We start from the raw sequence: 22,708 nt of genomic DNA, 5'->3' as shown, positions 1-22,708 counted from the left end.
CTGCCTGGAACTGCCAAGCATACCACAAACTGCCTGAGCCTGCGCAGGCGCCAGCTCGGGAGCCCGACGCCCACCACACTGGCCTCCTCACCAAAGCACGAGTCAGGCTGGAGGTGGGTGAGTGAGCTCCACTGGTGTCCAGGTGGCCGCAGCTCTCCCAGCAGTAGCGGGGGCAGGGAGAAGTGCTCACAGTTATTTCAGGTTATCTCTGGGCCTCAATACAGCCATCTGTCCAATGAGAGAGGTATTAAAAAAAGGCTTAACATTCCCACGTATGGGAAAGGCACTTTCCCATATGCTTTCCTATATCAACTCTCTTCATGCTCATAGTAGCCTCTGAAGCAGATGTGATTGTGATCCACAGTTTACAGATGAGGAAACTGAGGCACAGGCCCATGTTCCCACAACCAGAGAGAAACAAAGCCAAGATTCTCCCTGGGCAAGCCACCCTTGCTGTCTGTATGGGCCCTGTCACCCTACAGGTGCGTGGATTTGGCAGTGGCAGGGGCAGGGTTCAAGACACGAGCATGTGCCTGGCTGGCTGAGGAGCCTCCTCTCCACCAAGGGACAAGAGCCCAAATTCTGGATCCCTAAAGATGTGGGGTTGCTCACTGGGTAAGCCTCCCCTGCCTCAGTGTCCTCATCTGAAAAGTGGGTGTCGTGGGCAAGGCACTGAGCCCAGGGCCTGGCAGAATCTGAGGTCAGGGAAGGTCCAGGATTGCTCCCATCCAGGCTGAGCCATCAGGGAACCAGGGAGAGTTTCGGGCTTAGCTGACCTCCTGCCAGGGCAGGCTGGCACTGGGCAGTGGTCAGAAAATGTGTGTCCCTTCCTACTCCCCAACCCTTGGCCCCTCTACCCAGCAGTCCAGACCTAAGACCAGAATCTACAGGGCTCCCCTGGGGGCCTCAAGGAGCCCCAGATGGGGCACCAGAGACAGGAGGAGGGGCAGGGTCTCAGCCGAGTGACGGCTCAGGAGAAAGGAAGCCTGGGAGGCTGAGGCCGTGCCACAGCCCCGCCCCACCCGGTTTGAGAGACCCCTTTGTGCCAGCCCGCCCCGCCCCCCATTTGCCATCTGCCCAGTTGCTGTGTCTGGTCACCCCTGACTGCTGGGTTTGCTCACATGATGTCCCCATCTGCTGTGAGTCAGAAGGCGGGGTCCACAGGGCCACCCCCAGCATGGGGACGGGGGCTGAGCCCTGCTCAAGCTCCAGTCTGGGAGGAGGAGGTGGTGCTGGGGTTCGGGGCTCTGTTGTCACACTCCCCTCTCCTCCCTACTTCCACCCGACTTCCCCACGGCCTCCTCCATGGCCTCTCTGGGAGCCCTGCCACATGGAAGCCCATCCCGCATCCCTGAAATGGCACAGCCCCCCAGACCCCACCTGCACACAGCTTCTGCACAGGTTGGCGGAACCCGCATCCCAGTCCGGCCGGAGGACAGTCCGCAGTGGTCCCTCCATGGCTGTCCTGCCCCCTCCTCGCACCTGCCTTTGTCATGCTGGGCCTTGCCAGGAGGCCAACCCCCACACCAACCCTGCTGCAGCTCTGCCACCTCTCTCCTGTCCTTCCCCTCGACTGGGCGCCACCTCCCCCTTGTCTCCCTCACACGTGGAGCTGCCCCCAAGCTTGAGCCTTAACCCAGCAGCCAGAGACTGGGACTGCCTGGCCAACCTCACACTGCACACCCATCCTGCCCCTCCCCGTCCTGCTGGGTTTGCAGCCTGGGCCCCCAGCCCCACACAGCACCTGCCTGGCGAGTCCTCCTGCCTCTCTTCCCCCCCCCGCCAACACACACAGAGCAGATTGAGACCTGCTGGCCTGGCTCATCAAGTCCCATGAAATGACCCATGCCAGGGGTCCGGTATCACCCTCCCCGTGGTCCCCAGCTTGTATCATTCCCCAAATGTTTTCCTAAGTAGTTTCCTCCACTAGGACTCCCCCTACAGTGCTCATACAGACATCAGTCCCTTCCCCTCCCACCTTCTCCCAAGCCCAGCCTAAGTGCCTTCCGCAGAGCCTCCCTGGTCCTCTTCCCCTTCTCTGGGCCCTCTGTTAGCAAGCTTATCTCACGCCTCCATCTCACCTCCTGTTTTGTTTGTTTGTATCCCTGACAAAAGGAAGTGTCACACCAGGCTGACTGGCCCTTGCCCAGTGGCCCAGGCCGGGACACAGCCTGTCCATCACAGATCACACCTGGAGCGGCGTTCTCCATCACCCGACACTCTCGGAGCCAAGCCCCAGGCCTACAGGAGCCAGGGCAGCTGTGATCACCCCTACACACCCATTTAGCTGCTGAGCTCCTGAGGCCAGAGGAGAGGAAGGGCAAGGGGGCCACAGTGATGCTGTGACCAAGGTGGGTGCATATCTCGGGTCCCTGCAGCAAAGAAGGGGTCAGGTCTGGCCCTAAGAGCTCATTCCACACCTGGACATTGGCAGAAAAGAGCCCAACAGGACCCCTGCCTGGGCTCTGGGGAGCCAACTTGGCAGCCCATGGTTATTAATGCCCAGATATGCTCCTTCTCACACAGTCTCTGACCCCAAGGAGCCAACAGGCTGCCCGGGGCTACCCTCTGGGAGGGGCAGGGGGCTTGGCTCTGGGTCTGGGCCACTCACGAGTTCTGAGATACCTTATTTGCCTCACTCACGGCCATGTTCCCGACAGAGCACAGAGTGCACAGTAAGCGCTCAATAAATGCTTCTATAAATAACTTCCTTGGTCCACTGAAGGAGCAACAAAGGCTATTCCTACACAGCCCGTGGACCCCAGGCCACATCTGCTCCACATTGGTGGGGGTGGGAGGCCCCTGCCTTGACCCATCCCCTCCTCCCCACTCAGTAAAATGAACATCAGGCCCCTCCCAGTGGGGCACAGGGAGACCCCAACTCTACCACACAGGGGAGGTGGGTTGGGGACGGGGGAGGACAGGAATCATTGGTTTCCTACACACTCCCAGCCCCCGCGGGGACCAGGGTGGGAAGTCCTATCAGTGCCAGGCAGATGGAGCCCTGAGGTCTGGTGGCAACGGGCAGGGTGTTCAGCCCGCAGCCTGTGCTTCCCCGTCTGCCTGTCACTGGTTCCAGGACTCTCACCCAGGTGGCCCACGTTCAGAGACCCTGCGGGGCCACCTTCTCCCAAAGCTGGCCTTGGTGATGAAGAGCACGGCTGTCCCTTGCTCAGTGGGGACCCCGGACCCAGCCCCAGGGACAGCTGCAGGAAAGCTGTCCTCAGGAGTTCCCTCAAGTGCCACCCCCTCCTTGAGCCTGGCCCTTGGCTTTCTATACCTGAATGTGCTAGGTGACCTTGGGCAAGCCACCTGCCCTTTCAGAGCCTCGGTTCTCCCATCTGTGTAGTGGGAGCACTGATCTCACAGCCTAGAGAGCAGACCCCAGCTTGCTGGGCCCAGTGACTGTACCACTCTGAGCCTCAGTTTCTCCAGCTACAAAATGCCTGGGAGCCCCGGGAGGTGTCGCTCCCCTTGGGCCCCAGTCCCCTCCCAGGCATCTCCTTGTGGGTCCACCCCCACTCTAGACACCCACCCACAGCCATGCTGACCTGGGCTAGATCCCACCAAGATACCAAGACCCCCCCATTTCCCCATTTCACCACCATCCCTACCCACCGTCCAACAGCCACCCGTGCATGGATGCACACATCCACACTCACACTCACACTCCCACACTCACACTCACACACTCATACTCACACACTCTCACACTCTCACACTCAAACTCTCACACAGTCACACACACCTCACACACTCACACTCTCACACTCACTCTCACACACTCACACTCTCACACACTCTCACGCTCACAAACTCACACTATTCCTTTTCCCACCTGCTGTCCAGCCCTTGTTTGGGTACCTGCTGCCAGGTGGAGGGTCCCACGCAGGGCCAGGCGGCTGGGCCACCTTTCAGGATCCACCCCCAGAGGCTTAACCTGCCAGCCCTGGTCCCCGCTGCCTGCCGAGTGAGCTGGAGAGCGTGGGAGGCTCCCAGCCCATCTCCTACGGCAGGGCAGGGCAGACAGCTAGTGCGGAGAGGGAGGGACCGGGTTTGTTTGGTGGGGAGACACCCCCCTCCTGCCCCAGCTGGGCTCCTCCCTCCTCCCTGAGCTTGACTGGGGATGACGGACGATATATGTGAGTCATGGATTTCTCAGAGGGAGACCAGGAGGGGGCAGGGCTGAGAGCGCTGAGGCAGTGATCCTGGGGGATGCCCATGACTCAGCGCCGGGCAAGGGGGCACCTCAGCCTCACCCCTCATCCAGGCAGACAGTGTTCAGGGACAGGAAGGGGCCGGGGATCACTCTGCTTCCTCAGCCTCCATCTGTCGCCTCCCAGGGCCAGTCTCCCCAAAGTTCCCACAGAGAGGCCGGGGTTGCCACGGCAACAGGGCCCTTGGATGCTGTCCGCCCACCCCCCAGGTCAGGGCGACAACTGCCCTTTCCTGAAGGAGAGTCCAGCCTCCTTGGCAGCCGACGGGAGCCAGTGCTGACCGGCAGAGCGGAAGGCAGTCGGGAGGGAGCGGGTGACAGGCAGCCGGGCAGGAGGCCAGCCAGGCCACGCACGACTGACCGGCTGACCTGCGTCCCCTCTGGGGGGTGACCCGTCTCCCCTCTCAGTGCTCCTCAAGCACCCACAGTTTCAACATCCCAAGTCATTTTGGATTCTGAGACCCCAGGGGCTTCTGGAAACGGCCTCCTTTAATCCATCTGCTGAGCCAAAGGGGAAACCGAGGCCTGGATTAAGAGCCATTCCCAGTGGCCCCAAAAGCTCAGACAGAGAAGTGTGGAAATGGGCCATGCCCCATCCCCCTTCTGGTCATTCCTCTGTCAGCAGCGCCTCCCGCTGCTGGGGTTCAGTGCCCTTCTCGAGTCAGGAGGCTTTGGATAACTCACACTCCCTGCAGAGGCTCCTGTCTGCCCTCCTCCGAGCAATGAGGATAGATGATTCCTCAGTCAGATGTGCTGGGAGGATTTTACAATGCCAGAAGGGTGAGTGGTGACAATAACAGTAATTACACTCGCTGACCACCGTCTGCATTCCAGCTCCAGAGCGCCCCTGGCAGTGGAGAGAAGTCAAACCTGCTACTCAGACCAGTGCCTGGTACTTGCCAAGCCCTCAATAAATACTCCCTGTGAATGTGGTGATGAAGAAGAGGGAGCTTAAGGCAGATACATGTAGCTCAGAGATGAGAATTAACCTGCCCAAGGTCACACAGCAGGGAGGTGCCCGAGTTGGGATGGTGGGACCACAGGCCGTTTGGCTCCATAGCGGGTCTCCTAACCACTCAGCAATCCAGCACCCCAGGCCTCAGCCTGGGGCCTGGACACGTGGATGCTTGGGGAACTTGAGATTCCTTCTCTCCGGTAGAGATCTGCCTTCTAAACAAGGGGGCCAGGAAAAGCTTCCCCATGCCACGTGGAGGAAGAATGAATGGAACGTCTCGGGCAGCCTAGGAGCCAGGGCTGCTGCAGGTGAACTGCACTCCTCACCTACCTGCCCGAAATCAAGTTGCAGAAAGGAAGGGCCACAAAGCCACCCCGTGGGGTGCAGGGAGGCCATAAGGTGAGAGCTTCCAGAAAACGGCACTGTGCTTCCCACATTCACAGTCCCTAGTCCAGGCTGTGGGCCAATACCTGGGGCAGGGAGGCACAGTGGGGACTGGGCCCATGTCATACCCTCTGCTCTCTCCCGGGGCTGCAGTGGGAACTTCCTTATTGCCAAAGCAGCAGAGGCCAGCCTACACTGGGGGCCCACTAACAAGGGAGGACAAGTGAGTTATCTAGGGGAGGATGGGTTGTCCCTGACATACCACCACCTCTGCCTCAGTTTCCCCAAGGTCAGTCCTTCAGGGCCTGATCAATTGGTAACCCGGGCAGCCTCAGCTGTTCCCCAGGGACCAGGCCCACAGGGCAGCTGTCCCCCCACCACCACCACCACCACACACACCCCACAGAGGGTGCTGACCAGAAGGGCACAGATGGAGAGTTGAAGGCACCACTCTCTCTGCAGATGGCTGAAGAGAGTGCGGAGCCAGCTGCCACTCTGGCCACATAGGAGAAGCTTATGGGGCTGCCTGGCCGGGCGGAGTTGGCTGCCCAGCTCTGCCTGCCTCTCTCACCGTCGGGCTTTGCAGAGACCTACTATGAGCTAGGGGCAGGCAGGTGAGGAAGCAGGCCCCCAGCTCTGAGTCTGGCTAGAGAGACAAGCCTGGTTCTCATAGTAGTGATACCTGGAGTTGGTATTCAGCATCCAGGGGGGCTCTGGGAGTAAAGGGGGAGAAATTCAATGAATTGTTAAACACAACACTATCTGTTATGAGTGCTGATAACAGGACTAATAATCACCTGCTATGTCTGGAGGTTTTATGGTGTAAGATGCTCTGCTTGTACAGATCATCCTCATTTTATCCACACAACCCTGTGGGTTGGGTACCACTTGTATGTTAGAGATGGTCAGAGACATGAAGTAACTTAGCCAAGGTCGCACAGCTTGGACCTGGCTGGGCCTCCAGGTGTGTGGGCTGTAACCAAACACGGGACACCAGGTATCCGGCCCCTGCTAGGCACTTCATCTTCTCCTTCTGTTCTCACAACAGTCTATCCCCACTTTACAGAAGGGGAACCGAGGTACAGGGAGGGCTACCCACGCCTTTCTATAACAGCCAGGATCTGAACTAAGCGTGTAGACCCCAGAGCCCCTGCTGGGACCTGAAGGAGAAGAAGGGGGCTTCGATAAACAGAGACCAGCAGGAAGGGCACCCCAGGCAGAGGGAACAGCATTGGCTGAGGTGGAGAGGTAGGGCATGGAGACATGCTTGGAAGGAAGTGGGATCTAACTGGGCAGCAAGGGGCAGATTCTGGAAGATTTTGAAAGTGTAGAGTTTGGGCTTAAATCAAAGGCACTGGGGAGCCAGAGAAGATGTTTGGGTAGGGAGAGGCCTGATTAGCCCTCAAAATGTGGTCTTCAGACCTACAGATAGCCTGAGACCTGCTGAATCTGAATGTGTATTTTAATAAGATGCCCAGGGGATTCCAGAATTGGAGGTGTGAGAAGCCCTGGTCTAGACGCCAGGGACTTGTACCAGCAATGATGCGGAGGGATGGGCAGAGGAGTAGAGGGGAAGTTGGGTCCGGATGGGGCCTTGAAGGAGGCAGATGGGGGAAGAGCTGGGGAGGAGACTTTGGTCCAAGAGACCAGGAAAAGGGCTGGGACACCCCACCCCCCACAACCCGACAAGTGAAGGTGGGGACCGAGGAGAAGGGGAAGATGTCTGAAACGTCCCTGAAGAATCGGGGCACAGGATGGGGTGCAGATCCGGAAGGCAGAGAAGAGACTGCCCTGTGTGCAATGGAATGGGGGTAGCTCTGTGTCATGTGGGGAAGCCACAGGTCCCCCCTGCTTCCCAAGGCAGCTGGAAACACGTCGTTGGGGCTCAGCAGTGAGGGACTGGGGTCGCCAGGCCCAGAGAAGGTCATGGCATCATTGGCTGGCAACGGAGTCCAGAGATGGTGTGGGGAAAGCAGAAAGCTGAAGGTGCAGGAAACCCTTCGTTTTGAGGGACAGAGGAGAGGGGGCAATGCTGCTGCACCCTCTCTGAGCCCGGAGTCTGTGATCACAGACTCTGGGTTCAGGCCAGCTGGCCTCTACTCCCAGCCGGCCAGCTGGATGACTTGGGCAAGCATCTCTCCATCCATTTATCTCCTCACCTGCCAAGTGGGGACCAAAATAGCACCTTCTACTGGGCCGATTAAATGAGGCCACATGCGTAAATCTTGCAGCCCAGGCCTGGCAGACAATGGGCACCCCAATGCATTGGCCAGGGCACCGTTATTCAGAGGGGCCTGCAAAGGAGGTAGAGAGGGGGCTGCCAGGGAGGTAGGAGGAGATCTTCAAGAACATGAGGGCCTCAGGACAGGGATAAGGGGTTAGGGCATCCTTATTGTCTGCTGTGACTGAGGCCTGGGGGAGTAGGAAGACATGGTGGGGCTGGGAGGGTTAGGAGGAGGTCTTCAGCCCCTTTTTCTATCTCTAACCCTCTAGCCAGAGCAGCAGCATTTAGTGGGAACCAGCCTAGCAAACAGTGAAGAGCTGTCCCCACCTGTGCAAATGGCCATGAGCAACCACTGCCTGCTCAGAAGTGGGTTTTTTCTTTGTTTTCGAGACAGGGCCTTGCTCTGTTGCCCTTGCTGGAATGTAGTGATGCAATCATAGCTCTCTACAGCCTCAATCTCCTGGGCTCAAACGATCCTCCCACCTCAACTTCTCAAGTAGCTAGGACTATAGGCATGCCCCACCACACCAGGCTAACTTTTGTATTTTTTTGGAGAGACAGGGTCTTGATACGTTGCCCACGCTAGTCTTGAACTCCTGAGCTCAAGCGATCCTCCCACCTTGACCTCCCAAAGTGCTGGGATTACAGGTGTGAGCCACTGCGCCCAGCCTCAGAGGTGGGTATTTTTTAGACAAGAGCAGTTCATATCCAGGCTTCTCCCCTTGCAAGCTGAGTGACCATATAAATCATTGAGCACAATGCCTGGCACACAGTAGGTGCTCAATAAATCTTGGCCAACATCATTATTATTATGATAAAGTCCACATGAATGCCAAAGGCCCAGAACGCCACCATTTGCAGTTTGCAGAACCCTTTCACATCTACTACCTCCTCTACAAAACAGTGATGATCGTTCCCATTTAACAGAGATGAAAACTGAGGCTCAGAGAGAGGAACTTCCCAAAGCTTTGCAGCAAGTTGGCAACAGAGTCAGGACCTGATCTCAGACCATGTGTTTTGCGGCCAGTGTTCCCAGCCACCTCCCTGCTATCTCCTGTAGGAAAGCCTCCTGGACACAGGCGTGGGGGTACCCACAGTCCCATGATAACGCCATCTCCCATCACACCCGCCTCAGGGCCCAGGCCCAGCAGGGATTGCGTTGCACATGTGACTCAGCCGCCTTCACAAAGGGAGCTGTGTGTCTGGTTCCCTAGGCCCGCCTCCCCCACCCACTGCCCATCCCCCAGTCGGGGAAAGAGCAGGGAGCCTGGCCTAGCCAAGATGCGGGGGAAGCAAGGTCATCCTCATCGCTAAAACGGGACAAATCTAGTGGTGCTTCAGGACCAGCCTTAGGATGCAAGCCTTGGTGCCAGCTCAGGTGATAGAATGAAAGGCCGGGCACACAGGAGGGGCGAGCATGACCAGGTCCAGGGCATTTTCTGATACCTTATTTGGAGCTCCAAGGACAGACTCCATCTAACTGGCTCCCTTGGTGAGTGGAGCCTCGGCAGGTGCCCTGCCCATGTTTAACCTGCATCTGGTTTCAAAAGCGCTGGAGCTTGTGGTCAGGGAGGAGGCACTCCCCGGATGCCAGTCGGGCTCCTGCGTCCACACCTGGCTGCAGCACTGGCCTCTATCTACCCCACCCCCCGAAGGTTCTAGACTTGGAGCAGGTGAACCCCTGTTTAGCACTTATCTTGTGCTAGGCAGGTGACTTGCATTTTCCCCCACAACCCTGTCAAGGAGGATTTGCCCCATTTGTGAGAGGAGAAGACTGAGACTCAGAGAGGGAAAGGGACTGACTCAGGTCACACAGGATTAGAGCTGCCTTATGTAAGTCCTGCTTTCCCCCTCCATACCATCTTCTTGGTTCCAATGGCAACTTGACCACATGCCAACAAGAAATGGCCTTGAGCCAGATGCAGACAGACGTTCTCCCTCCCCCAGGGTCACCCTGTCCCTGCCCTGCCGGGAAGGGGCCACTGCAGAATGCAGTTCCTTAGGGTTCAGGCTGGCTGGGCCTCCAAGGTCCACCCCCGCCTGCTGACCTCCCCAGCGGGTAAGGCATGCCTGGGTGCCCCGCTGCCTGAGATAGAAGGTAGACAGTGTGGCCGCCCCGTCTTCCTAAGCATGACGGAATGTCTGACCTTTTGCCTAGCCTCCCAAGAGCACTTGGCAGGAAGGATGGATCCATCCAGAACAGGTCATTCTGGCCATACCCCTGCCCCCAGCCTTCAGAAGCCCCTGAGCCCAGAGCAAGGCTGAGCCACCTCTAACAAGCCCTTCCCTCACCCAATCACATGCCTGCCAGCCTGGGCCCCTCTTGCAGTGTGCACGGCTGGGCGTCCAGAGGTCTGGGTTCTTCGGTGAGACTCTACACATCCCTGCATGTCACGGTGTCCTCTGCAGCTCAGGGTATTGGAGCCAGAAGCACAGCCCCTCCTCCGAGTGTGGCTCCTGGGATGATCCCTACCTGGTGCCCAGCTAGAAGCAGCCTTGTTTGGAGGAGCCCCAGCAGTTGGGGGGCGCAAAACTGCCCATCACTCCACCTAGACGCCACCCAGCATCACCCTGAAGCCCTCTGAATAGCCAACCATGAGATTTTGCACCAAATTAGAGCTTTCTGTGCCTCAGTATCTTCCTGTGTAAAATGGAGGTATCCGCCTATCTTAGAGAGCCTCTGTCACTGCCGCTGCTGTATCTTTGGTTTAGCATAAACTCCCCACTCTCTCTCTGGTTTTTTTTTTTTTTTTTTTTTTTAAGAGACGGGATCCTGCTCTGTCACCCAGGCTGGAGTGCAGTGGTGCAATCAGAGCTCCCTGCAGCCTCAAACGCCTGGGCTCACATGATCCTCCCACCTGAGCCTCACGAGGAGCTGGGATTACAGGTAGGCCACCACACCCAGCTTGGGTTCTCTTTTAAAATCCAAATTCCCCCAGTGGAGAGGGCAGCAGAAGAGGCCTCTGACTCCTCTGTAGAAACCTCCCTTCCTGAACTAGGTGTCCCAGCCTTGGCATGGGGTCACCAGCATCCCCTTACCTCAAGACCATCCCACTTGCTGCTCTTGCCCCTAAAATTGTGCCTCTTGCATCAGCAGCTCCCTTGGCCCTGGCCTGTGAGGTCTGAGTGGCAGCTGCTCGGATGCCAGGCCTGGTGTCAGGTGCCTCTGGTCAGGCAGTGAGGCATCATCGCTCCTGTGCCAAGGGAGCCAAATGAGGCCCAGAGAGGTTTAGTGACTACCCACAAGGCGGCACAGCAGTGTGCAAAGATGGCAGGACTTGCTCCAACTCGAAAGGACTGTGTATCATCTCACTCGATGCCACAGTGTTCCTGGAGGTCAGCTTTGATCTCCCCATGCACACCACCTCCACCCCCACTCCCTACACCCATACACACCCCATCAGTGCCCAGCACAGAATGTGTTAAAGTATTGGCTACAAGAGACTTCCCACTGGGAGAATCATAAAGAGGGCGCCTCCGTTTCCTCACCTGGACACCAGGACTGCCACCACTTCTCTCTTGGTAAAATGAAGAGCTGCAGTTGAAACTACTTTGTGGAAAGCCCACCGAGCACCCAGCCCCCCAACACATCCCAGAAATGCCGCCTTCTGCATGTGCCTGTGCCCAGCAGCCAGGAGCCCCCAGGGTCTCCCCCTAAGTCCTGGGGCACAGATGGCTCAGAAGGCGTAATGGAGCAATGATGAAGCCACTCATTAGCAGGGGCTGCCTAATTAACAGAGGGAATGTGGGGGGTGCCATTTGCTGCCCACACGCCCCAGGGAGCCAAGTTGGTAGAGAGGGCACAGCGCCGGCACCCCACCCGCAACTCCAGACACCCACCTCTGGCTGGCTGGGGTGTGTGGCCCATGAGACCAGGGGAGGGGCCTACTGCTGCAGCTTATGGGTTTACAGACCACTGCCCCTGCCTCTCCTTCATGGAACAGACAGGGAAACAGGCCTGGACAGCAGGGGAGCCTGGCCCAGGGTCCCACAGGAGGCAGTGGCAGGGCCGGGCCCTTTCTTCCACGACAGTTCCCTGTTCCAAAGAGTCCTCAGCCACCATGGAGGGGCCTGGCCCAGAGAAGACAAGCAGCCGGTGGAGGGAGGGACCGTTTGAAGTTCTCCTCCTGCCTCTTGCAGCCAGGACAGGGAGGGCTGTGATGCTGGGTGCAGGCAGCTGAGGGGAGCAGGGGGACCCTCAGCTGGCCGCTGGCTGGGCACGCCCCCAGGCCTGCACTCTGTTCCTTCCATTTGGCTCGCTAAGGGAGGCTGCCTTCTCCTCCCCAGTCAAAAGTCAAACGACCTGGGCCAACCTGCTCCCAAACCGGTTTCCGTGGGATCCCAGGAGGAAGCTGCTCAGGGCGCTGCGGAAAGCAGGCAGGAGACTTCAGGTCCTGCCGCCTGCCTCCTGTCCATGCTCAGGCTCCGCGGCGTCACCCTTGCCCTGCGTCCTGCAGTGTCCGTTGGACACTGGGAACACACCTCACACCTGCCAGCTTCCCGGTGCTAGGATGACCACAATGCCAGCATGCCCAGCCATGCTGTGCACTGCAAGGGGTAACCCCAGAACAGCCAGGGCCTCCACTGAGAGACGCCCAGTACCCTGAACAGGCCAAGGGCCAGGCCACACACATCGGGACCCTCAGGGCATTGAACTAGACCTGAGGGATGGCCAAGGTCAAGGGGGACAGGCTGGCAGTGGCACCCCACTTATCTTTCCCACCCCTGTCCCCCACCCGTCTCTTACCTCCAGGTCTGGGCAGGTCCCTCACCGGCCTGTGCCTGTGTGGCCTGCTCCTCCCCTTCCACCTCCTCCCAGGGCCACAGGCACCCAGTCTGAGCTTGTCTGGGCTGGCAGGCAGCCCCAGGTGAGGCTCCGCCTGTCTGTCTCGCCCCATTTCCGGCTGCCCCACAGCCACTGCAGCCACCACCCTCTCTTGTTCCCAGGTGTCCTTGCAGGGGCCAACCTGACCCTTAGGTGCTGAGTCCCCCCACCCCTCACCTCTTCGTGGACTTCAGCACCTCTCTCCTGGGAAGCAGAGGCTGCTGGATGAGCCCAGGGGAGTCCTTGGGTTCTCTGGGTCTCAGCGGCCGCCCAGGCTGTTGGGAGATGCTGCCCTCCATCCGTGATCTGCCAACTCTTTGTGAGTTTCTTCCTGCCTCCTCCCTCAGTCCAAGCCCTGCCTGGAATCCTGGGCCAGACTCACCTGCCTGTAATAAAAACAGGCCCCAGCCAGCAGCTGGTGGGGTCAGGAGGCGGGAAGCGAGGGGGATGGGGAGTCCTGCTCATTCTTCTCTCTGAGTTTCCAGGCTCCTGCAGGACACCTGACAGAGGGAGAACTGAGGTAGACAAAGGGGCAGGGATGGAAGCCTCTTCCAGGAAAGAGCTTAGCGGCCACCGCTCAAGGCATCCTGGGAGGGTGCCCAGCAGAGTCCTCCAGGCAGGCCTTGGCCCACTCGCCCCTAACCCTGCCTGCCTGGCCCCTGTCCCACCCTTCACTCCTTGTCTCAGTCTGGCAATTCTCCAGGGGAAGTTTCTCAAGCCCTCACACCCAGGTACCCCTCCTCTAGATGCTTTCTGATTCCTGCATCACATCCTCAACATTGAGAACACCGTCTGAGCCCCGCCACCCCTTCTAGAAGCAATGGCTGATTTATTCTACAAAGTCTCTCTCAGGTGCCGCTGTGGGTCACGCCTGGTGCGAGGTGCTGCATGCACCTCAGTGCACCCTACAAGCCTTCCCTCACCTCCCCTCACCCCACTGTTTCTCCCACAGTCCCCCAGGCTCCCCCTTGGCTGGGACCAATCCCTAAGTGTCGGAATTCTTTCTTTCCTGATCCGTGTACCCTGCTAGCGCACCAAACCCAAGAACCAGCACAGGGCCTGGGATCGAGAAATTCTGGGTGATTGATGGGTGAAGAAATGTGGGAAGAAAGCACAGACGGTGGATGGATGAAAGTGTGGACAGGCAGGGGATGCACCACGCCTTCAGCGAGTGTCTATTGAGGGCCTGCTGTGCACCAGGCCCTGTGCCAGGCATGGGGGATCCTGCAGCCAAGAAAACATAGAAACCTCTGCCCTCAGAACTGTAGGAGAGACAAGAAATGAATAAGCAAGTAATTATTAAAAATATCCAGTGGCGGCGGAGTGCAGTGGCTGACGCCTATAATCCCAGTGCTTTGGGAGGCCGAGGCAGGTGGATCACCTGAGGTCAGGAGTTCGAGACCAGCCTGGCCAACATGGTGAAACCTTGTATCTACTAAACATAACAAAAATTAGCCGGACATGGTGGCAGATGCCTGTAGTCCCAGCTACTCAGGTGGCTGAGGCAGGAGAATTGCTTGAGCCCCGGAGGCGGAGGTTGCAGTGAGCCGAGATTTCGACACTGCACTCCAGCTTGGGTGACAGAGTGAGACTCAGTCTCAAATAAATAAATAAATCCAGTGGTAAGAATTATGGAACAAAAATAAGCCAGGAAAGGGGAAAGAGTGATGGAGGTGGGATGGGCAGCTTAGATGCTCTCTGGGAAGGGACACATGTGCAAGGACTGAATATGGTGAGGAAAGTGGCCTTTGGGACATCCCCTGAGACCAGGGCTTGGTGTTTAAGGAGCAAGGAGGAGGAGGCCAGCTTGATTCTGTGGCTGAACAAAGGAGCTGAGGTAGAGATGAGATGCAAGAGGTGAAACAGGGATGTGGACAGGTGGTCAGATGGGAGCAGAGGTGGATCCAGGTCTGGACTGGAGCCCTCTCTGACTCCCCAAGGCAGTAAAGAAGGGTTATCTGCTGGCCACAGCCCAGATCCATTCCTGAAGACCAGCCCAGACCCCACTGGCATTCCCAGTCCCAGCTTCCTCTTGCCCCTCTTCCCCATGGCAAATTCCCAACAGTCGATGCCACCTTTGCTGCACCCATGGGCCTGCAGGCCTGCTCTGCCCTACGAGTCTCCTGCTTGAGTACAGACAGGGTTGGGGTACCAGAAGGGAGAAGGAGTGTCAGAGAGAGGGGGATCTACAGGATGACAGCCTGACCTCTAGGCTCCGGGGTTTCCCCACAGCCCCAGAGATGTCACCCACCCTGATAAGGACATCAAGGGAGTCCCAGTGACTTCCTGTCTACCCGCTGGCAACTCCGCCACTCCTGACACCCATGCTCCATCCCCCATGACCTCTGGCCTCAGGGTCCCTGGCTTGTGATGGAGCAGCAGGGGCTGGGCCTGAGGCCCTGGGCTGGGACCTTCACTCACTAGGTACACTTGGGGAGGTTTCTTAACCTCTCTGTGCCTCAGATCATCTAGTAAATGAAGGCACATGCCTTTGCCTTGTTTGCCTTCTAAAAGTGAAGGGAAGAAGCTGCGCGTGGTGGCTCATGCCTGTAATCCCAGCACTTTGGGAGGCCGAGGCGAGTGGATCACCTGAGGTCAGGAGTTCAAGACCAGCCTGACCCACATGGTGAAACTCCGTCTCTACTAAAAATACAAAAGTAGCAGGAGTGGTGGCACATGCCTGTAATCTCAGCTACTCTGGGGGCTGAGGCAGGAGAATCGCTTGAACCCAGGACGCGGAGATTGCAGTGAGCTGAGATCGTGCCATTGCACTGCAGCCTAGGCAACAAGGCGAAACTCTGTCTCAAAAAAAAAATAAATAAATGAAATAAAATAAATAAAGGGAAGAAAAGAGATAGGGTCAGGAAATTGCTTCATCAGGTACCTAGGGAGCATTTGTGAGGTCAGGGCTTTGTCTCTGGGACTCCTCCCTCACCACCAATCCGGGACCTAGCCCAGCACCCCTGGGATGAAGGGGTGGAGCCGGAGAGTGTCCAGTTCTATGTCTGGTGGCTGCAGATGATAATAATAGCTATTATGTAATCCTGGCAACCAGGCACTGTGCTAGGCCCATTACAGGAATCAGCCCACAGACTCCTCACCATACCCCGAGAGGCGGAAGCCACTTTATAACTTTTTTTTCTTTTTTTTTTTTTTTTTGAGATGGAGTCTTGCTTTGTCCCCTAGGCTGGAGTGCAGTGATGCGATCTTGGCTCACTGCAGCCTCTGCCTCCTGGGTTCAAGCAATTCTCCTGCCTCATCCTCCCAAGTAGCTGGGATTACAGGCATGTGCCACCACAATTGGCTACCTTTTGTATTTTTAGTAGAGATGGGGTTTCACCACGTTGGCCAGGCTGGTCTCGAACTCCTGACCTCAGGGAGCCACTTTATAATACGGGTTTTACAGATAGGGCACAGGGGGTTCAGGAACGCGACGGAGATCCCACCCGGGCAGTCTGACTCCAGAACTCCCACCAGGACTCCAGGCCCCTTATTGAGCCCTGGGTAAGCCCAGTCTCAGCCTGCCCACCCCTCATCCCCACTCAGTGGAGGGCCTCAGGAAATGCAGACTCCTTCCCTCTTGGGGCACATAGGAGGTGTGGAGGGGCAGGAAGGGTCCCCAGCTCTGACATCTTGTGCTCCAGCAGGGCCGCGGGCTCAGCCTCTCTGCTCCCTCTGAGAGCTGGTGCTGCCCACAAGGTCGGGGGTGAGCTACCTGTCTCAGAGGGAAGCCAAGGAGTTGTGCAGCTAGGGCGTTGCAGATAAGACACTTACCACATCTACAGGGAGGACTAAATGGTCTCCAAAAATCTCTTCCTTCTCACAGGTTATTTTACTTGGGCCATTTTTCACTAATTCATGTATTCATCCGCTAACCCGATATTAGCACAGCAACTACTGGGTACCAGGGCCTTAGATTTACTTAGAAAACAGCCCACAGAGCAGGCAGCAGAGGCGTGATTAGCCATGGGGCTCTAGAGCAGACCGTCTGTGTCGGTACCCGGCTCCACTGACCGGTTGGTTTATCTCCCTTAGCCTTGGTTTGCTCATCTGCAGAATGGGGGTGATAGCAGTATCTATCCATGGAGTTGTAAGGACTAAATGAGACAATGCTAAGTGCTACCACCCATGGCTGGCATGTGGCTAAGTGCTCAGTAAACATCTGCCACATCAAAATCCAGAGGAGAATTTAAATTACTAACCTTTGGTCTGTGCGAAATGGCTCACGCCTCTAATCCCAGCACTTTGGGAAGCTGAGGTGGGTGGATCACTTGAGGCCAGGAGTTTGAGACCAGCCTGGCCAACATGGCAAAATGCTGTCTCTACTAAAAATACAAAAAATTAGCTGGACATGGTGTTACACACCCGTAGTCCCAGCTACCTGGGAGCCTGAGGCAGGAGAATCGCTAGAACCCAGGGGGCAGAGGTTGCAGTGAACTGAGATTGTGCCACTGTACTCCGGCCTGGGCGACAGAGAGAGACACTGTCTCAAAAAATAAAAATAAAAATAAATTACTGACCTTTTAACTCATTCTGGTCTGCAGTGTTGCCTCCTCATATTAGAGCAATAGGAAAACTTTCCTCCATTCTGGCCACATCTGGAAGGTGGTCTCCATGCCACTGCTCCGCAGCCAGCCCTAGGATCAGCACCCCCATCCTCACCATGCTTTCTAGAAAAGAGGTGAGGGCTAGCTAGGCCATGGTATTACCCTGCCTCCTGCAGTCAGTTCATCAGATCAGTTCTCCACTCTCTGTATCCTGTGGTCACACCCAAGTTCTGTCAATATGTGATCATCCATCTGTGCACTGTCTGGGGTCTGACTCCAGCCCTGGGTCTATCACTCTCCAGCTATGTGGTACTGAGCAGGTCAGGGCCCTCCTCTGAGCCTCAGTGTTCCTCATCTGTGAAACGGGGATAATGACAGGACCCGTCCTGCCATGTTTTCAAGCGAATCACATGAGGATGCCTGGGGCGGGGGGACAGAGAACCACTCTGAAACACACTGTGCCAACCAAAAGGCTCCCCGGACTGTCCCAGCAGTTCTGAGGAGTGCCTGTCCCCGTTTTACAGACAAGGAGATGGAGGGTGACTGAAAACAACTCAAAGCAGTCCACCAAGCCTCTGTGAGTCAGTAGCATCAGGCCACTTCCATGTGTTCCGTGACACTGCAGAGCTTTCCTGGTACAGCTTTGGGGGCCTCTTCAGGTTTGCCCCGTGTCTTGAGTTACCTGAGTTCTGCCAGGGTCGAGATAGGAGCTACTGAGTCACCTCCTCCGGGGGCATTTTCAGCTGGGCCTCCCCATGCCTCCTCAGAGTCAGCAGCTGCTGTGTGTCAACTACCCAGAGGAAACAGGTGAAAACCAAATGTCAAGACTGGGGGCAGAGGCCGTGGCCTAGAACAAGGCAGCTCATACTGAGCGTATCCCTGGCACCCAGTGGCTTTCCTCCCAGCCCTGGAGCAGGTCTGGCCTGCCCGCAGATCTCTTTCTGGGACCAGCCAGGAGCAGGCCTGGCCTGCCTGCAGATCTCTTTCTGGGACCAGATGTCCCTCCTGGCTCCTGATTTCCCTACTGCCATCTCTGCCTAGAGAAACGCCACCCACCCCCCTTTATGGCCCAGTTCAAATGCCCCTTCTTCCAAGAACTCCTCTTGGAGTTATCCCATCCTCTTTTATGGAAAGCCAGGCTCTGAACCTCTGAACCCCTGAACCCCAAAGTCCCACATCCCTTTACTTATAAGAATACTGGCATCCAACACTCCCAAGCACCTCTCTGTGCCAAGCCCATTCCTAAAACTGCATGGATTGATTTATTTAATCCCCATAACAATCATTTGAAGGGAATTACATAGGGGATTATAGACAGGGAGACTGAGGCCTAAAGAGATTTAGGAACCTGTCCCAGAGCACACCAGCAATAAGTGCCAGTGGCAGGACTTGAATCCATATCTCTGTTGGACCATAGGTCCATGATTTATCTCTAGGTCATACAGTTTCTCAGTGAATGTATTTTATTCATTCATTCAACGAACATTTCCTAAGTACCCACCAAGTGCCAGGCCTCAAGCTGGGCTCTGCATACATGACAGAGCCCAGAAACCATCCCTGCCTTCATGGAGCTGATGGCTTGATGAGGAAGTAAGGTAAGAAATTAAACAATCAATGAAGTAATTAATCAAATAATTCAATAAATACAAAGACAAATACATGTAATGGGAGGGCAATTTAAAAAGCAACCTAAACAACAAGAGTGAAGATGAAATGAAATAGGGAATGCACTTTAGCCAGGTAATTAGGGAAGGCTCCTTGGAGGAGGTGATGTTTGTAACAAGGTCCTAATGGATAAGGAGGAGCCAGCCGTGGAAAGAGTGGGCCTGGGGCTCAGCATACCAGACAGAAGGAACAGCATGTGCAAAGGCTCAGAGTGAGGAATATTCTCAGCATGTTGGAGAAACTAGGATCTGGTAATTGTGACTGGAGCACAGAGGCAAAGGAGATGAGGGCAAAGAGCCAGGCTGTGAAGAAGACAGGAACGGAAGTATAATTTTAGTCCGAGGGAAGCAGGAAGCCATGGGTGGATTCAAAAGGGAGTGAGGGGATCGATTTATATTTCAAGGAGGGTAGCTGAAGGACTCAGCCCTGCTCTGACAAGATAAAGGCTATCGATCAATGCTAGGCCTAGCAGCCTCTCCTGCATGCCAGACCAGGCATAATTATCTCCACTCTTTTGTTTTTTAGTTTGCTTTTTTCATTGCCCTTTCATTACATGTATTTGCCTTCATATTTATTGAATTACTTGATTAATTACATCATTGATTTTTTATTTCTTCTCTTACTTCCCCATCAAGAAATTGAACTGCTGGCTGGGTGCAGTGGGTCATGCCTAAATCCCAGCACTTTGGGAGGCAAAGGCAGTCGGATCACTTGACGTCAGGAGTTGGAGACCAGCCTGGCCAACATGGTGAAACCCTGTCTCTACTAAAAATACAAAAAATAATTAGCCAGTCGTGGTGGTGGGCGCCTGTAATCCCAGCTACTCGGGAGGCTGAAGCAGGAGAATTGCTTGAACCTGGGAGGTGGAGGTTGCAGTGAGCCAAGATTGCGCCACTGCGCTCCAGCCTGGGTAACAGAGAGAGACTCCTTCTCAAAAAAAAAAAAAAAAGAAAAGAAAGAAAAGAAAAAGAAATTCAGCTGCTAACACCACAGGGTCCTGATAGCCGGAGGTCAGTAGGGACCAAGCAGAAGCCCTGCAGAAGCCTCCCAGGGTAGAGGGTAGGAAGGCAGCCCCCCACCCCACTCCCAGGGAGGAGACGCTGGAACTGGTCCACCCAGAGCAGCTGAAATGCAGGCAGTCGGTCCACCCACCCGTGCAGGCCCTGCAGCCTTGTGCCCCTCAGTCCTGGACGGGCCAGAGCTGGCCTCCTCCGCCCCACATTAGTGGTGGGCTGCTAAATATTAACAACTGGCTCTCTAAGTGTTGTTTGGATACCTATATTGATATTTTCATTTACATTAACAAGAAAAAAAGGAAACAACAAAGATAAATGTCGGAATTTCATTTGTCCATCAATGACGTGAGCAATTTTTTGCCGAGTGGGATTATGGTCTTCAGATACTGGAATCTTTGCTGAATCTGATTTCGAATACAGATTTTGAATAGTTGGCTGAATCGGATCACGGTTTTCAAATTGTTTGTGCTGTTCATGATGTAACAGCTACAGACATGACACATTGATTGCATGGAATATGCCTTAATAACATTTCACTGCTTTCTCAACTGTATCTAGACGATCAACAAAACAACAAAGCAAGTCCTGATTTGTAACATTTGTAGATTTCCGTGGTTTTAATACTCTCTGACTAGGTGCAGTGTCTGTAATCTCAACACTTTGGGAGGCCAAGGTGGGAGGATCGCTTGAGGCCAGGAGTTCAAGACCAGCCTGGGCAACCTCCTGAGACCCACCCCAATCTCTACCAAAAAAAAAAAGTTTTAATAAATAAATACTTCTGCCACGGCCAATTGCAAGATAGCAAACATCGAACACAGCATTTGGAAAAGGTGCACAGAAGCTCACCATTCTTTTCACTCTACCAATGCAACAGATGGCAACTTCAAGAGCACAGATGGATTCATTTGCTATGGCTATCACAGCAAAGTACCACAAACAGGGTGGCTTGATCAGAAATTCTCTCACAGTTCTAGACGTTAGAAGTCCAAGATCAAGGTGTTGGCAGGGTTGGTGCCTTTGAAGACTATGAAAGAGAATCTGTCCCACACCTCTCCCCCTGGTTTCTGGTGGTTGGCTGGCCATCTTTGGCACTGCTTGGCTTGTAGAAATTTCACTCCGATCTCTGCCTTCATCTTCACATGGTGCCCTCCCTGTGTGTGTGTGTCTCTGTCTGATTCCCCCATTTTGTAAGCACACCTGTCATATCGGATTAAGGCCCATGCTAATAAACGCCAATTAACTTGCTTACTTCTGTAAAGACTTTATCTCCAAATAAGCTCACATTCTGAAGTACTCAGGGTTAGAACTTTAACTTAAGAATTTGGGGCAAAGAGGAACAGGATTCAATCCATTACAACGAATGATGGTGGTAAAATAATCAGAAAGTGTTTCATTCTGAGTATTTATTATCTTTTTAAATACACAGTCATGAGTCACTGAACAAGGACACATTCTGAGAAATGCGTCATTAGGTGATTTTGCCATTGTGCAAACATCATAGAGTGCATTTATCCAAACCTAGAGGATGCATTTTAAAATTTATATATTCTTACATGGAAAACCAAATGTCCCAGCACCGTTACTGAATATCAGTCATTTCCCCCTAGTTGATCTGCAAGGCCAATATGAAGTGCTATCTGTAGCTTTCTTTATATGCCCCATATAATCTTATGGGACCACCGTCATCTATGTGGTCTGTCATTGCCCAAAACGTCCTTATGCAACACATGACTGTAATTTAATTTTGTGTATGTAATTTAATTCTTAACAGTGGCTATGTTTAACAACCAACTCACAAAATGCCTAAAAATTTAACCACCAGTTCTTGCAAGCCAAAACAGCAAGCTCCAACACACCCCTGGCCCTTGCCTGCCCTCAGCCCTGTCCTGGGTCCCCATCTCACCTCCCTGCAGGCTCCTATGAGGGGCGGGTCAGGAAAGCTGTATTCAGGTCCTGTACATCTCCTCTGAGGAACCTTCAAAGCCTGGTCTCCTCCTACTCAAGAGGGGCCCTGAAGAAAAGACACTCCAGTGACAAGCTGTGGTCACAGGGCTGTCCAGCCTGACCAGTGGAGAGCTGAAGCGGTCCAAGTGCTCAGCACCAGGAGATGGCTCAGAAAGCACAACCCAGGTTTGTCCTCTGGGGTCACCAACCACCTCATTTTGCCGGGGACTGTCTCTGCTTAGCACTGAAAGCTCTGCCTCCCGGGAAACCCCTCAGTTCCAGTAAACTGAGAGAGCTGGTCACCCCCCAGCTCATGGTCATATGGTCACAACAAAAGGAAAACTCTTATACAGTTGGCCCTCTGCACAAGTCGTTGGGGGCATGACTGAGGGACATGAGCATCCTACAATTTGGTCCCCCACAGGTATTGGGGGATGACTGTAATACAAAATTCAGTGAAATAAGCAGAAAACAAAGGCAATGTCTCCACCTGTCTCAGGGACCTGTTTCCCCACTCAAAGACAGGGCTGCTACCCAGGGGCCACTTGGAAAAGCTCTGCACAGAGTGAACAGTGATGTCAAATTGATGCTTCCAGGTCAAGCTGAGAGGTGGCAGGGATGACAGGCAAGAAGAGGCAGCCCTGAGGAGGTGGCAAGCACAGGACCCTGGAGGTGGATTCCAGTCCTCACTGTGTGACCTTGAGGAGGTGACCTGCCCCTTGGTGCCTCACTTTCTCCATCTGTGACAGGTTTCTTCCTCACTGGGTGGTTGTGCAGCTTTAGTGAGATCAACCATAGACAGCACAGTGCGGGGCTTATTGCCAGCACTTAAGCAGTGCTTTTAGGAAGCCGAGCCAACTGATAGCATTGTGCGTGCCTTTTTTTTTTTTTTCCATTTTAGAATTGTTTCCATTATAGCTGTTCTAATGTTA

At 54.9% G+C, this 22,708-nt stretch overlaps 1 protein-coding gene across 27 annotated transcripts in view; it reads right to left on the bottom strand.

The window, feature by feature from the left end:
- ADGRG1 (adhesion G protein-coupled receptor G1) overlaps positions 1–12,657 on the bottom strand; it is a 45,905-nt gene extending 33,248 nt beyond the window's left edge. For 3 of the 27 annotated variants that reach the window (XM_055099124.2, XM_055099126.2, XM_055099133.2), the window contains exon 1: positions 4,260–4,371. The gene's annotated coding sequence lies outside the window, so the exon portion shown is untranslated. Of the gene's footprint in view, positions 1–3,838; positions 4,372–12,526 lie in introns of those variants that run through there. The other 24 variants (XM_014341771.4, XM_003823729.5, XM_008977398.4 and 21 more) reach the window with 16 other exon arrangements.
- Positions 12,658–22,708: the final 10,051 nt, after the last annotated feature.

Source organism: Pan paniscus, chromosome 18 (genome assembly GCF_029289425.2).
Source record: "Pan paniscus chromosome 18, NHGRI_mPanPan1-v2.0_pri, whole genome shotgun sequence".
NCBI classification, from domain to species: Eukaryota; Metazoa; Chordata; class Mammalia; order Primates; family Hominidae; genus Pan; species Pan paniscus.
The sequence above is the reverse complement of the archived record's forward strand: the minus strand, read 5'-3'. Positions and strand labels throughout refer to the sequence as shown.